The sequence below is a fragment of the Pelecanus crispus genome, chromosome 3, assembly GCF_030463565.1.
Source record: "Pelecanus crispus isolate bPelCri1 chromosome 3, bPelCri1.pri, whole genome shotgun sequence".
Taxonomy (NCBI): Eukaryota; Metazoa; Chordata; class Aves; order Pelecaniformes; family Pelecanidae; genus Pelecanus; species Pelecanus crispus.
Window position 1 is genome coordinate 14,578,024 of NC_134645.1, and position 16,457 is coordinate 14,594,480.

Here is a 16,457-nt window from a genome sequence, read left to right on the forward strand (position 1 = left end):
ACTCTTCGCACAGACCAGCTCACAAAGTGCAAACATCCAGCCATTTCTCCCACACCAGAGCTCTAAGGCCTAAGAGCTCCTGCTGTTTCTGACCTTCCCTTGCCAGTGCTTTCACAGCCAAACATACACTAAGAATCTCCCCTTCCCTTGCCTCCCACCACTCCCAAGACACATTCGCAAGCTCACTCTCACTCTCGGCACAGACCAGCTCACATAGTTAAAACATACAGCCATTTCTCCCACACCAGACCTCTAAGGCCTAAGAGCTGGTGCTGTATTCAACTGCCCTTCCCACCGCACTCACAGACAGACACCCCCCTGGCATCTCCCCTTTCCTTGCCTCCCACCACTCCCAACACACATTCACAAGCTCACTCTCACTCTCGGCACAGACCAGCTCCCAAAGTATAAAACATCCAGCCATTTCTCCCACACCAGAGCTCTAAGGGCTTAGAGCTCCTGCTGTTTCTGACCTTCCCTTGCCAGTGCTTTCACAGCCAAACATACACTAAGAATCTCCCCTTGCCTTGCCTCCCACCACTCCCAAGACACATTCGCAAGTTCACTCTCACTCTCGGCACAGACCAGCTCACAAAGTTAAAACATACAGCCATGTTTCCCTCTTAATATTTCTAAGGGCTTAATGCTCTTGCTGGTCCTCACCTTCCCTTGCCAGCACTTTCACACCCAGACAGACACTGCGGATGTACTTTTGCCTTGCCTCACAGCACTCTCAATACACATTCGCAAGCTCACTCTCACTCTTCGCACAGACCAGCTCACAAAGTGCAAACATCCAGCCATTTCTCCCACACCAGAGCTCTAAGGCCTAAGAGCTGGTGCTGTATTCAACTGCCCTTCCCACCGCACTCACAGCCAGACACCCCACTGGCATCTCCCCTTGCCTTGCCTCCCACCATTCCCAAGACACATTCTCAAGCTCACTCTCACTCTCGGCACAGACCAGCTCCCAAAGAATAATACATTCAGCCATTTCTCCCACACCAGAGCTCTAAGGGCTTAGAGCTCTTGCTGTTTCTGACCTTCCCTTGCCAGTGCTTTCACAGCCAAACATACACTAAGAATCTCCCCTTCCCTTGCCTCCCACCACTCCCAAGACACATTCGCAAGCTCACTCTCACTCTCGGCACAGACCAGCTCACAACGTGAAAACATCCAGCCATTTCTCCCACACCAGAGCTCTAAGGGCTTAGAGCTCCAGCTGTTTCTGACCTTCCCTTGCCAGTGCTTTCACAGCCAAACATACACTAAGAATCTCCCCTTGCCTTGCCTCCCACCACTCCCAAGACACATTCGCAAGCTCACTCTCACTCTCGGCACAGACCAGCTCCCAAAGTATAAAACATCCAGCCATTTCTCCCACACCAGAGCTCTAAGGGCTTAGAGCTCCTGCTGTTTCTGACCTTCCCTTGCCAGTGCTTTCACAGCCAAACATACACTAAGAATCTCCCCTTGCCTTGCCTCCCACCACTCCCAAGACAAATTCTCAAGCTCACTCTCACTCTCGGCACAGACCAGCTCACATAGTTAAAACATACAGCCATTTCTCCCACACCAGACCTCTAAAGGCTTAGAGCGCTTGCTGTTTCTGACCTTCCCTTGCCAGTGCTTTCACAGCCAAACATACACTAAGAATCTCCCCTTGCCTTGCCTCCCACCACTCCCAAGACACATTCTCAAGCTCCCTCACACTCTCGGCACAGACCAGCTCACAAAGTTAAAACATCCAGCCATTTCTCCCACACCAGAGCTCTAAGGCCTAAGAGCTGGTGCTGTTTCTGACCTTCCCTTGCCAGTGCTTTCACAGCCAAACATACACTAAGAATCTCCCCTTGCCTTGCCTCCCACCACTCCCAAGACACATTCGCAAGTTCACTCTCACTCTCGGCACAGACCAGCTCACAAAGTTAAAACATACAGCCATGTTTCCCTATTAATATTTCTAAGGGCTTAATGCTCTTGCTGGTCCTCACCTTCCCTTGCCAGCACTTTCACACCCAGACAGACACTGCGGATGTACTTTTGCCTTGCCTCCCACCACTCTCAATACACATTCGCAAGCTCACTCTCACTCTTCGCACAGACCAGCTCACAAAGTGCAAACATCCAGCCATTTCTCCCACACCAGAGCTCTAAGGCCTAAGAGCTGGTGCTGTATTCAACTGCCCTTCCCACCGCACTCACAGCCAGACACCCCCCTGGCATCTCCCCTTGCCTTGCCTCCCACCACTCCCAACACACATTCACAAGCTCACTCTCACTCTCGGCACACACCAGCTCCCAAAGTATAAAACATCCAGCCATTTCTCCCACACCAGAGCTCTAAGGGCTTAGAGCTCCTGCTGTTTCTGACCTTCCCTTGCCAGTGCTTTCACAGCCAAACATACACTAAGAATCTCCCCTTGCCTTGCCTCCCACCACTCCCAAGACACATTCGCAAGTTCACTCTCACTCTCGGCACAGACCAGCTCACAAAGTTAAAACATACAGCCATGTTTCCCTCTTAATATTTCTAAGGGCTTAATGCTCTTGCTGGTCCTCACCTTCCCTTGCCAGCACTTTCACACCCAGACAGACACTGCGGATGTACTTTTGCCTTGCCTCCCACCACTCTCAATACACATTCGCAAGCTCACTCTCACTCTTCGCACAGACCAGCTCACAAAGTGCAAACATCCAGCCATTTCTCCCACACCAGAGCTCTAAGGCCTAAGAGCTGGTGCTGTATTCAACTGCCCTTCCCACCGCACTCACAGCCAGACACCCCACTGGCATCTCCCCTTGCCTTGCCTCCCACCATTCCCAAGACACATTCGCAAGCTCCCTCTCACTCTCGGCACAGACCAGCTCCCAAAGTATAATACATTCAGCCATTTCTCCCACACCAGAGCTCTAAGGGCTTAGAGCTCTTGCTGTTTCTGACCTTCCCTTGCCAGTGCTTTCACAGCCAAACATACACTAAGAATCTCCCCTTCCCTTGCCTCCCACCACTCCCAAGACACATTCGCAAGCTCACTCTCACTCTCGGCACAGACCAGCTCACAACGTGAAAACATCCAGCCATTTCTCCCACACCAGAGCTCTAAGGGCTTAGAGCTCCAGCTGTTTCTGACCTTCCCTTGCCAGTGCTTTCACAGCCAAACATACACTAAGAATCTCCCCTTCCCTTGCCTCCCACCACTCCCAAGACACATTCGCAAGCTCCCTCTCACTCTCGGCACAGACCAGCTCACAAAGTTAAAACATACAGCCATTTCTCCCACACCAGACCTCTAAAGGCTTAGAGCGCTTGCTGTTTCTGACCTTCCCTTGCCAGTGCTTTCACAGCCAAACATACACTAAGAATCTCCCCTTGCCTTGCCTCCCACCACTCCCAAGACACATTCGCAAGCTCACTCTCACTCTCGGCACAGACCAGCTCACAAAGTTAAAACATACAGCCATGTTTCCCTCTTAATATTTCTAAGGGCTTAATGCTCTTGCTGGTCCTCACCTTCCCTTGCCAGCACTTTCACACCCAGACAGACACTGCGGATGTACTTTTGCCTTGCCTCCCAGCACTCTCAATACACATTCGCAAGCTCACTCTCACTCTTCGCACAGACCAGCTCACAAAGTGCAAACATCCAGCCATTTCTCCCACACCAGAGCTCTAAGGCCTAAGAGCTCCTGCTGTTTCTGACCTTCCCTTGCCAGTGCTTTCACAGCCAAACATACACTAAGAATCTCCCCTTGCCTTGCCTCCCACCACTCCCAAGACACATTCTCAAGCTCCCTCTCACTCTCGGCACAGACCAGCTCACATAGTTAAAACATACAGCCATTTCTCCCACACCAGACCTCTAAGGCCTAAGAGCTGGTGCTGTATTCAACTGCCCTTCCCACCGCACTCACAGACAGACACCCCCCTGGCATCTCCCCTTTCCTTGCCTCCCACCACTCCCAACACACATTCACAAGCTCACTCTCACTCTCGGCACAGACCAGCTCCCAAAGTATAAAACATCCAGCTATTTCTCCCACACCAGAGCTCTAAGGGCTTAGAGCTCCTGCTGTTTCTGACCTTCCCTTGCCAGTGCTTTCACAGCCAAACATACACTAAGAATCTCCCCTTGCCTTGCCTCCCACCACTCCCAAGACACATTCGCAAGTTCACTCTCACTCTCGGCACAGACCAGCTCACAAAGTTAAAACATACAGCCATGTTTCCCTCTTAATATTTCTAAGGGCTTAATGCTCTTGCTGGTCCTCACCTTCCCTTGCCAGCACTTTCACACCCAGACAGACACTGCGGATGTACTTTTGCCTTGCCTCCCAGCACTCTCAATACACATTCGCAAGCTCACTCTCACTCTTCGCACAGACCAGCTCACAAAGTGCAAACATCCAGCCATTTCTCCCACACCAGAGCTCTAAGGCCTAAGAGCTGGTGCTGTATTCAACTGCCCTTCCCACCGCACTCACAGCCAGACACCCCACTGGCATCTCCCCTTGCCTTGCCTCCCACCATTCCCAAGACACATTCTCAAGCTCCCTCTCACTCTCGGCACAGACCAGCTCCCAAAGTATAATACATTCAGCCATTTCTCCCACACCAGAGCTCTAAGGGCTTAGAGCTCTTGCTGTTTCTGACCTTCCCTTGCCAGTGCTTTCACAGCCAAACATACACTAAGAATCTCCCCTTCCCTTGCCTCCCACCACTCCCAAGACACATTCGCAAGCTCACTCTCACTCTCGGCACAGACCAGCTCACAACGTGAAAACATCCAGCCATTTCTCCCACACCAGAGCTCTAAGGGCTTAGAGCTCCAGCTGTTTCTGACCTTCCCTTGCCAGTGCTTTCACAGCCAAACATACACTAAGAATCTCCCCTTGCCTTGCCTCCCACCACTCCCAAGACACATTCGCAAGCTCACTCTCACTCTCGGCACAGACCAGCTCCCAAAGTATAAAACATCCAGCCATTTCTCCCACACCAGAGCTCTAAGGGCTTAGAGCTCCTGCTGTTTCTGACCTTCCCTTGCCAGTGCTTTCACAGCCAAACATACACTAAGAATCTCCCCTTGCCTTGCCTCCCACCACTCCCAAGACAAATTCTCAAGCTCACTCTCACTCTCGGCACAGACCAGCTCACATAGTTAAAACATACAGCCATTTCTCCCACACCAGACCTCTAAAGGCTTAGAGCGCTTGCTGTTTCTGACCTTCCCTTGCCAGTGCTTTCACAGCCAAACATACACTAAGAATCTCCCCTTGCCTTGCCTCCCACCACTCCCAAGACACATTCTCAAGCTCCCTCACACTCTCGGCACAGACCAGCTCACAAAGTTAAAACATCCAGCCATTTCTCCCACACCAGAGCTCTAAGGCCTAAGAGCTGGTGCTGTTTCTGACCTTCCCTTGCCAGTGCTTTCACAGCCAAACATACACTAAGAATCTCCCCTTGCCTTGCCTCCCACCACTCCCAAGACACATTCGCAAGTTCACTCTCACTCTCGGCACAGACCAGCTCACAAAGTTAAAACATACAGCCATGTTTCCCTATTAATATTTCTAAGGGCTTAATGCTCTTGCTGGTCCTCACCTTCCCTTGCCAGCACTTTCACACCCAGACAGACACTGCGGATGTACTTTTGCCTTGCCTCCCACCACTCTCAATACACATTCGCAAGCTCACTCTCACTCTTCGCACAGACCAGCTCACAAAGTGCAAACATCCAGCCATTTCTCCCACACCAGAGCTCTAAGGCCTAAGAGCTGGTGCTGTATTCAACTGCCCTTCCCACCGCACTCACAGCCAGACACCCCCCTGGCATCTCCCCTTGCCTTGCCTCCCACCACTCCCAACACACATTCACAAGCTCACTCTCACTCTCGGCACACACCAGCTCCCAAAGTATAAAACATCCAGCCATTTCTCCCACACCAGAGCTCTAAGGGCTTAGAGCTCCTGCTGTTTCTGACCTTCCCTTGCCAGTGCTTTCACAGCCAAACATACACTAAGAATCTCCCCTTGCCTTGCCTCCCACCACTCCCAAGACACATTCGCAAGTTCACTCTCACTCTCGGCACAGACCAGCTCACAAAGTTAAAACATACAGCCATGTTTCCCTCTTAATATTTCTAAGGGCTTAATGCTCTTGCTGGTCCTCACCTTCCCTTGCCAGCACTTTCACACCCAGACAGACACTGCGGATGTACTTTTGCCTTGCCTCCCACCACTCTCAATACACATTCGCAAGCTCACTCTCACTCTTCGCACAGACCAGCTCACAAAGTGCAAACATCCAGCCATTTCTCCCACACCAGAGCTCTAAGGCCTAAGAGCTGGTGCTGTATTCAACTGCCCTTCCCACCGCACTCACAGCCAGACACCCCACTGGCATCTCCCCTTGCCTTGCCTCCCACCATTCCCAAGACACATTCGCAAGCTCCCTCTCACTCTCGGCACAGACCAGCTCACAAAGTATAATACATTCAGCCATTTCTCCCACACCAGAGCTCTAAGGGCTTAGAGCTCTTGCTGTTTCTGACCTTCCCTTGCCAGTGCTTTCACAGCCAAACATACACTAAGAATCTCCCCTTCCCTTGCCTCCCACCACTCCCAAGACACATTCGCAAGCTCACTCTCACTCTCGGCACAGACCAGCTCACAACGTGAAAACATCCAGCCATTTCTCCCACACCAGAGCTCTAAGGGCTTAGAGCTCCAGCTGTTTCTGACCTTCCCTTGCCAGTGCTTTCACAGCCAAACATACACTAAGAATCTCCCCTTCCCTTGCCTCCCACCACTCCCAAGACACATTCGCAAGCTCCCTCTCACTCTCGGCACAGACCAGCTCACAAAGTTAAAACATACAGCCATTTCTCCCACACCAGACCTCTAAAGGCTTAGAGCGCTTGCTGTTTCTGACCTTCCCTTGCCAGTGCTTTCACAGCCAAACATACACTAAGAATCTCCCCTTGCCTTGCCTCCCACCACTCCCAAGACACATTCGCAAGCTCACTCTCACTCTCGGCACAGACCAGCTCACAAAGTTAAAACATACAGCCATGTTTCCCTCTTAATATTTCTAAGGGCTTAATGCTCTTGCTGGTCCTCACCTTCCCTTGCCAGCACTTTCACACCCAGACAGACACTGCGGATGTACTTTTGCCTTGCCTCCCAGCACTCTCAATACACATTCGCAAGCTCACTCTCACTCTTCGCACAGACCAGCTCACAAAGTGCAAACATCCAGCCATTTCTCCCACACCAGAGCTCTAAGGCCTAAGAGCTCCTGCTGTTTCTGACCTTCCCTTGCCAGTGCTTTCACAGCCAAACATACACTAAGAATCTCCCCTTCCCTTGCCTCCCACCACTCCCAAGACACATTCGCAAGCTCACTCTCACTCTCGGCACAGACCAGCTCACATAGTTAAAACATACAGCCATTTCTCCCACACCAGACCTCTAAGGCCTAAGAGCTGGTGCTGTATTCAACTGCCCTTCCCACCGCACTCACAGACAGACACCCCCCTGGCATCTCCCCTTTCCTTGCCTCCCACCACTCCCAACACACATTCACAAGCTCACTCTCACTCTCGGCACAGACCAGCTCCCAAAGTATAAAACATCCAGCCATTTCTCCCACACCAGAGCTCTAAGGGCTTAGAGCTCCTGCTGTTTCTGACCTTCCCTTGCCAGTGCTTTCACAGCCAAACATACACTAAGAATCTCCCCTTGCCTTGCCTCCCACCACTCCCAAGACACATTCGCAAGTTCACTCTCACTCTCGGCACAGACCAGCTCACAAAGTTAAAACATACAGCCATGTTTCCCTCTTAATATTTCTAAGGGCTTAATGCTCTTGCTGGTCCTCACCTTCCCTTGCCAGCACTTTCACACCCAGACAGACACTGCGGATGTACTTTTGCCTTGCCTCACAGCACTCTCAATACACATTCGCAAGCTCACTCTCACTCTTCGCACAGACCAGCTCACAAAGTGCAAACATCCAGCCATTTCTCCCACACCAGAGCTCTAAGGCCTAAGAGCTGGTGCTGTATTCAACTGCCCTTCCCACCGCACTCACAGCCAGACACCCCACTGGCATCTCCCCTTGCCTTGCCTCCCACCATTCCCAAGACACATTCTCAAGCTCACTCTCACTCTCGGCACAGACCAGCTCCCAAAGAATAATACATTCAGCCATTTCTCCCACACCAGAGCTCTAAGGGCTTAGAGCTCTTGCTGTTTCTGACCTTCCCTTGCCAGTGCTTTCACAGCCAAACATACACTAAGAATCTCCCCTTCCCTTGCCTCCCACCACTCCCAAGACACATTCGCAAGCTCACTCTCACTCTCGGCACAGACCAGCTCACAACGTGAAAACATCCAGCCATTTCTCCCACACCAGAGCTCTAAGGGCTTAGAGCTCCAGCTGTTTCTGACCTTCCCTTGCCAGTGCTTTCACAGCCAAACATACACTAAGAATCTCCCCTTGCCTTGCCTCCCACCACTCCCAAGACACATTCGCAAGCTCACTCTCACTCTCGGCACAGACCAGCTCCCAAAGTATAAAACATCCAGCCATTTCTCCCACACCAGAGCTCTAAGGGCTTAGAGCTCCTGCTGTTTCTGACCTTCCCTTGCCAGTGCTTTCACAGCCAAACATACACTAAGAATCTCCCCTTGCCTTGCCTCCCACCACTCCCAAGACAAATTCTCAAGCTCACTCTCACTCTCGGCACAGACCAGCTCACATAGTTAAAACATACAGCCATTTCTCCCACACCAGACCTCTAAAGGCTTAGAGCGCTTGCTGTTTCTGACCTTCCCTTGCCAGTGCTTTCACAGCCAAACATACACTAAGAATCTCCCCTTGCCTTGCCTCCCACCACTCCCAAGACACATTCTCAAGCTCCCTCACACTCTCGGCACAGACCAGCTCACAAAGTTAAAACATCCAGCCATTTCTCCCACACCAGAGCTCTAAGGCCTAAGAGCTGGTGCTGTTTCTGACCTTCCCTTGCCAGTGCTTTCACAGCCAAACATACACTAAGAATCTCCCCTTGCCTTGCCTCCCACCACTCCCAAGACACATTCGCAAGTTCACTCTCACTCTCGGCACAGACCAGCTCACAAAGTTAAAACATACAGCCATGTTTCCCTATTAATATTTCTAAGGGCTTAATGCTCTTGCTGGTCCTCACCTTCCCTTGCCAGCACTTTCACACCCAGACAGACACTGCGGATGTACTTTTGCCTTGCCTCCCACCACTCTCAATACACATTCGCAAGCTCACTCTCACTCTTCGCACAGACCAGCTCACAAAGTGCAAACATCCAGCCATTTCTCCCACACCAGAGCTCTAAGGCCTAAGAGCTGGTGCTGTATTCAACTGCCCTTCCCACCGCACTCACAGCCAGACACCCCCCTGGCATCTCCCCTTGCCTTGCCTCCCACCACTCCCAACACACATTCACAAGCTCACTCTCACTCTCGGCACACACCAGCTCCCAAAGTATAAAACATCCAGCCATTTCTCCCACACCAGAGCTCTAAGGGCTTAGAGCTCCTGCTGTTTCTGACCTTCCCTTGCCAGTGCTTTCACAGCCAAACATACACTAAGAATCTCCCCTTGCCTTGCCTCCCACCACTCCCAAGACACATTCGCAAGTTCACTCTCACTCTCGGCACAGACCAGCTCACAAAGTTAAAACATACAGCCATGTTTCCCTCTTAATATTTCTAAGGGCTTAATGCTCTTGCTGGTCCTCACCTTCCCTTGCCAGCACTTTCACACCCAGACAGACACTGCGGATGTACTTTTGCCTTGCCTCCCACCACTCTCAATACACATTCGCAAGCTCACTCTCACTCTTCGCACAGACCAGCTCACAAAGTGCAAACATCCAGCCATTTCTCCCACACCAGAGCTCTAAGGCCTAAGAGCTGGTGCTGTATTCAACTGCCCTTCCCACCGCACTCACAGCCAGACACCCCACTGGCATCTCCCCTTGCCTTGCCTCCCACCATTCCCAAGACACATTCGCAAGCTCCCTCTCACTCTCGGCACAGACCAGCTCACAAAGTATAATACATTCAGCCATTTCTCCCACACCAGAGCTCTAAGGGCTTAGAGCTCTTGCTGTTTCTGACCTTCCCTTGCCAGTGCTTTCACAGCCAAACATACACTAAGAATCTCCCCTTCCCTTGCCTCCCACCACTCCCAAGACACATTCGCAAGCTCACTCTCACTCTCGGCACAGACCAGCTCACAACGTGAAAACATCCAGCCATTTCTCCCACACCAGAGCTCTAAGGGCTTAGAGCTCCAGCTGTTTCTGACCTTCCCTTGCCAGTGCTTTCACAGCCAAACATACACTAAGAATCTCCCCTTCCCTTGCCTCCCACCACTCCCAAGACACATTCGCAAGCTCCCTCTCACTCTCGGCACAGACCAGCTCACAAAGTTAAAACATACAGCCATTTCTCCCACACCAGACCTCTAAAGGCTTAGAGCGCTTGCTGTTTCTGACCTTCCCTTGCCAGTGCTTTCACAGCCAAACATACACTAAGAATCTCCCCTTGCCTTGCCTCCCACCACTCCCAAGACACATTCGCAAGCTCACTCTCACTCTCGGCACAGACCAGCTCACAAAGTTAAAACATACAGCCATGTTTCCCTCTTAATATTTCTAAGGGCTTAATGCTCTTGCTGGTCCTCACCTTCCCTTGCCAGCACTTTCACACCCAGACAGACACTGCGGATGTACTTTTGCCTTGCCTCCCAGCACTCTCAATACACATTCGCAAGCTCACTCTCACTCTTCGCACAGACCAGCTCACAAAGTGCAAACATCCAGCCATTTCTCCCACACCAGAGCTCTAAGGCCTAAGAGCTCCTGCTGTTTCTGACCTTCCCTTGCCAGTGCTTTCACAGCCAAACATACACTAAGAATCTCCCCTTGCCTTGCCTCCCACCACTCCCAAGACACATTCTCAAGCTCCCTCTCACTCTCGGCACAGACCAGCTCACATAGTTAAAACATACAGCCATTTCTCCCACACCAGACCTCTAAGGCCTAAGAGCTGGTGCTGTATTCAACTGCCCTTCCCACCGCACTCACAGACAGACACCCCCCTGGCATCTCCCCTTTCCTTGCCTCCCACCACTCCCAACACACATTCACAAGCTCACTCTCACTCTCGGCACAGACCAGCTCCCAAAGTATAAAACATCCAGCTATTTCTCCCACACCAGAGCTCTAAGGGCTTAGAGCTCCTGCTGTTTCTGACCTTCCCTTGCCAGTGCTTTCACAGCCAAACATACACTAAGAATCTCCCCTTGCCTTGCCTCCCACCACTCCCAAGACACATTCGCAAGTTCACTCTCACTCTCGGCACAGACCAGCTCACAAAGTTAAAACATACAGCCATGTTTCCCTCTTAATATTTCTAAGGGCTTAATGCTCTTGCTGGTCCTCACCTTCCCTTGCCAGCACTTTCACACCCAGACAGACACTGCGGATGTACTTTTGCCTTGCCTCCCAGCACTCTCAATACACATTCGCAAGCTCACTCTCACTCTTCGCACAGACCAGCTCACAAAGTGCAAACATCCAGCCATTTCTCCCACACCAGAGCTCTAAGGCCTAAGAGCTGGTGCTGTATTCAACTGCCCTTCCCACCGCACTCACAGCCAGACACCCCACTGGCATCTCCCCTTGCCTTGCCTCCCACCATTCCCAAGACACATTCTCAAGCTCCCTCTCACTCTCGGCACAGACCAGCTCCCAAAGTATAATACATTCAGCCATTTCTCCCACACCAGAGCTCTAAGGGCTTAGAGCTCTTGCTGTTTCTGACCTTCCCTTGCCAGTGCTTTCACAGCCAAACATACACTAAGAATCTCCCCTTGCCTTGCCTCCCACCACTCCCAAGACACATTCGCAAGCTCACTCTCACTCTCGGCACAGACCAGCTCACAACGTGAAAACATCCAGCCATTTCTCCCACACCAGAGCTCTAAGGGCTTAGAGCTCCAGCTGTTTCTGACCTTCCCTTGCCAGTGCTTTCACAGCCAAACATACACTAAGAATCTCCCCTTCCCTTGCCTCCCACCACTCCCAAGACACATTCGCAAGCTCCCTCTCACTCTCGGCACAGACCAGCTCCCAAAGTATAAAACATCCAGCCATTTCTCCCACACCAGAGCTCTAAGGGCTTAGAGCTCCTGCTGTTTCTGACCTTCCCTTGCCAGTGCTTTCACAGCCAAACATACACTAAGAATCTCCCCTTGCCTTGCCTCCCACCACTCCCAAGACAAATTCTCAAGCTCACTCTCACTCTCGGCACAGACCAGCTCACAAAGTTAAAACATACAGCCATTTCTCCCACACCAGACCTCTAAAGGCTTAGAGCGCTTGCTGTTTCTGACCTTCCCTTGCCAGTGCTTTCACAGCCAAACATACACTAAGAATCTCCCCTTGCCTTGCCTCCCACCACTCCCAAGACAAATTCGCAAGCTCCCTCACACTCTCGGCACAGACCAGCTCACAAAGTTAAAACATCCAGCCATTTCTCCCACACCAGAGCTCTAAGGCCTAAGAGCTGGTGCTGTTTCTGACCTTCCCTTGCCAGTGCTTTCACAGCCAAACATACACTAAGAATCTCCCCTTGCCTTGCCTCCCACCACTCCCAAGACACATTCGCAAGTTCACTCTCACTCTCGGCACAGACCAGCTCACAAAGTTAAAACATACAGCCATGTTTCCCTCTTAATATTTCTAAGGGCTTAATGCTCTTGCTGGTCCTCACCTTCCCTTGCCAGCACTTTCACACCCAGACAGACACTGCGGATGTACTTTTGCCTTGCCTCACAGCACTCTCAATACACATTCGCAAGCTCACTCTCACTCTTCGCACAGACCAGCTCACAAAGTGCAAACATCCAGCCATTTCTCCCACACCAGAGCTCTAAGGCCTAAGAGCTGGTGCTGTATTCAACTGCCCTTCCCACCGCACTCACAGACAGACACCCCCCTGGCATCTCCCCTTTCCTTGCCTCCCACCACTCCCAACAAACATTCACAAGCTCACTCTCACTCTCGGCACAGACCAGCTCCCAAAGTATAAAACATCCAGCCATTTCTCCCACACCAGAGCTCTAAGGGCTTAGAGCTCTTGCTGTTTCTGACCTTCCCTTGCCAGTGCTTTCACAGCCAAACATACACTAAGAATCTCCCCTTGCCTTGCCTCCCACCACTCCCAAGACACATTCGCAAGCTCACTCTCACTCTCGGCACAGACCAGCTCACAACGTGAAAACATCCAGCCATTTCTCCCACACCAGAGCTCTAAGGGCTTAGAGCTGGTGCTGTTTCTGACCTTCCCTTGCCAGTGCTTTCACAGCCAAACATACACTAAGAATCTCCCCTTCCCTTGCCTCCCACCACTCCCAAGACACATTCGCAAGCTCCCTCTCACTCTCGGCACAGACCAGCTCCCAAAGTATAAAACATCCAGCCATTTCTCCCACACCAGAGCTCTAAGGGCTTAGAGCTCCTGCTGTTTCTGACCTTCCCTTGCCAGTGCTTTCACAGCCAAACATACACTAAGAATCTCCCCTTGCCTTGCCTCCCACCACTCCCAAGACACATTCTCAAGCTCACTCTCACTCTCGGCACAGACCAGCTCACAAAGTTAAAACATACAGCCATTTCTCCCACACCAGACCTCTAAAGGCTTAGAGCGCTTGCTGTTTCTGACCTTCCCTTGCCAGTGCTTTCACAGCCAAACATACACTAAGAATCTCCCCTTGCCTTGCCTCCCACCACTCCCAAGACACATTCGCAAGTTCACTCTCACTCTCGGCACAGACCAGCTCACAAAGTTAAAACATACAGCCATGTTTCCCTCTTAATATTTCTAAGGGCTTAATGCTCTTGCTGGTCCTCACCTTCCCTTGCCAGCACTTTCACACCCAGACAGACACTGCGGATGTACTTTTGCCTTGCCTCCCACCACTCTCAATACACATTCGCAAGCTCACTCTCACTCTTCGCACAGACCAGCTCACAAAGTGCAAACATCCAGCCATTTCTCCCACACCAGAGCTCTAAGGCCTAAGAGCTGGTGCTGTATTCAACTGCCCTTCCCACCGCACTCACAGCCAGACACCCCACTGGCATCTCCCCTTGCCTTGCCTCCCACCATTCCCAAGACACATTCGCAAGCTCCCTCTCACTCTCGGCACAGACCAGCTCCCAAAGTATAATACATTCAGCCATTTCTCCCACACCAGAGCTCTAAGGGCTTAGAGCTCTTGCTGTTTCTGACCTTCCCTTGCCAGTGCTTTCACAGCCAAACATACACTAAGAATCTCCCCTTGCCTTGCCTCCCACCACTCCCAAGACACATTCGCAAGCTCACTCTCACTCTCGGCACAGACCAGCTCACAACGTGAAAACATCCAGCCATTTCTCCCACACCAGAGCTCTAAGGGCTTAGAGCTCCAGCTGTTTCTGACCTTCCCTTGCCAGTGCTTTCACAGCCAAACATACACTAAGAATCTCCCCTTGCCTTGCCTCCCACCACTCCCAAGACACATTCGCAAGCTCCCTCTCACTCTCGGCACAGACCAGCTCACAAAGTTAAAACATACAGCCATTTCTCCCACACCAGACCTCTAAAGGCTTAGAGCGCTTGCTGTTTCTGACCTTCCCTTGCCAGTGCTTTCACAGCCAAACATACACTAAGAATCTCCCCTTGCCTTGCCTCCCACCACTCCCAAGACAAATTCGCAAGCTCCCTCACACTCTCGGCACAGACCAGCTCACAAAGTTAAAACATACAGCCATTTCTCCCACACCAGAGCTGTAAGGCCTAAGAGCTCCTGCTGTTTCTGACCTTCCCTTGCCAGTGCTTTCACACCCAGACAGACACTAAGAATCTCCCCTTGCCTTGCCTCCCACCACTCCCAAGACACATTCGCAAGTTCACTCTCACTCTCGGCACAGACCAGCTCACATAGTTAAAACATACAGCTATTTCTCCCACACCAGACCTCTAAGGCCTAAGAGCTGGTGCTGTATTCAACTGCCCTTCCCACCGCACTCACAGACAGACACCCCCCTGGCATCTCCCCTTGCCTTGCCTCCCACCACTCCCAACACACATTCTCAAGCTCACTCTCACTCTCGGCACAGACCAGCTCCCAAAGTATAAAACATCCAGCTATTTCTCCCACACCAGAGCTCTAAGGGCTTAGAGCTCTTGCTGTTTCTGACCTTCCCTTGCCAGTGCTTTCACAGCCAAACATACACTAAGAATCTCCCCTTGCCTTGCCTCCCACCACTCCCAAGACACATTCGCAAGCTCCCTCTCACTCTCGGCACAGACCAGCTCACAAAGTTAAAACATACAGCCATTTCTCCCACACCAGACCTCTAAAGGCTTAGAGCGCTTGCTGTTTCTGACCTTCCCTTGCCAGTGCTTTCACAGCCAAACATACACTAAGAATCTCCCCTTGCCTTGCCTCCCACCACTCCCAAGACAAATTCGCAAGCTCCCTCACACTCTCGGCACAGACCAGCTCACAAAGTTAAAACATACAGCCATTTCTCCCACACCAGAGCTGTAAGGCCTAAGAGCTCCTGCTGTTTCTGACCTTCCCTTGCCAGTGCTTTCACACCCAGACAGACACTAAGAATCTCCCCTTGCCTTGCCTCCCACCACTCCCAAGACACATTCGCAAGTTCACTCTCACTCTCGGCACAGACCAGCTCACAAAGTTAAAACATACAGCCATGTTTCCCTCTTAATATTTCTAAGGGCTTAATGCTCTTGCTGGTCCTCACCTTCCCTTACCAGCACTTTCACACCCAGACAGACACTGCGGATGTACTTTTGCCTTGCCTCCCACCACTCTCAATACACATTCGCAAGCTCACTCTCACTCTTCGCACAGACCAGCTCACAAAGTGCAAACATCCAGCCATTTCTCCCACACCAGAGCTCTAAGGCCTAAGAGCTGGTGCTGTATTCAACTGCCCTTCCCACCGCACTCACAGCCAGACACCCCACTGGCATCTCCCCTTGCCTTGCCTCCCACCATTCCCAAGACACATTCTCAAGCTCACTCTCACTCTCGGCACAGACCAGCTCCCAAAGTATAATACATTCAGCCATTTCTCCCACACCAGAGCTCTAAGGGCTTAGAGCTCTTGCTGTTTCTGACCTTCCCTTGCCAGTGCTTTCACAGCCAAACATACACTAAGAATCTCCCCTTCCCTTGCCTCCCACCACTCCCAAGACACATTCTCAAGCTCACTCTCACTCTCGGCACAGACCAGCTCACAACGTGAAAACATCCAGCCATTTCTCCCACACCAGAGCTCTAAGGGCTTAGAGCTCCAGCTGTTTCTGACCTTCCCTTGCCAGTGCTTT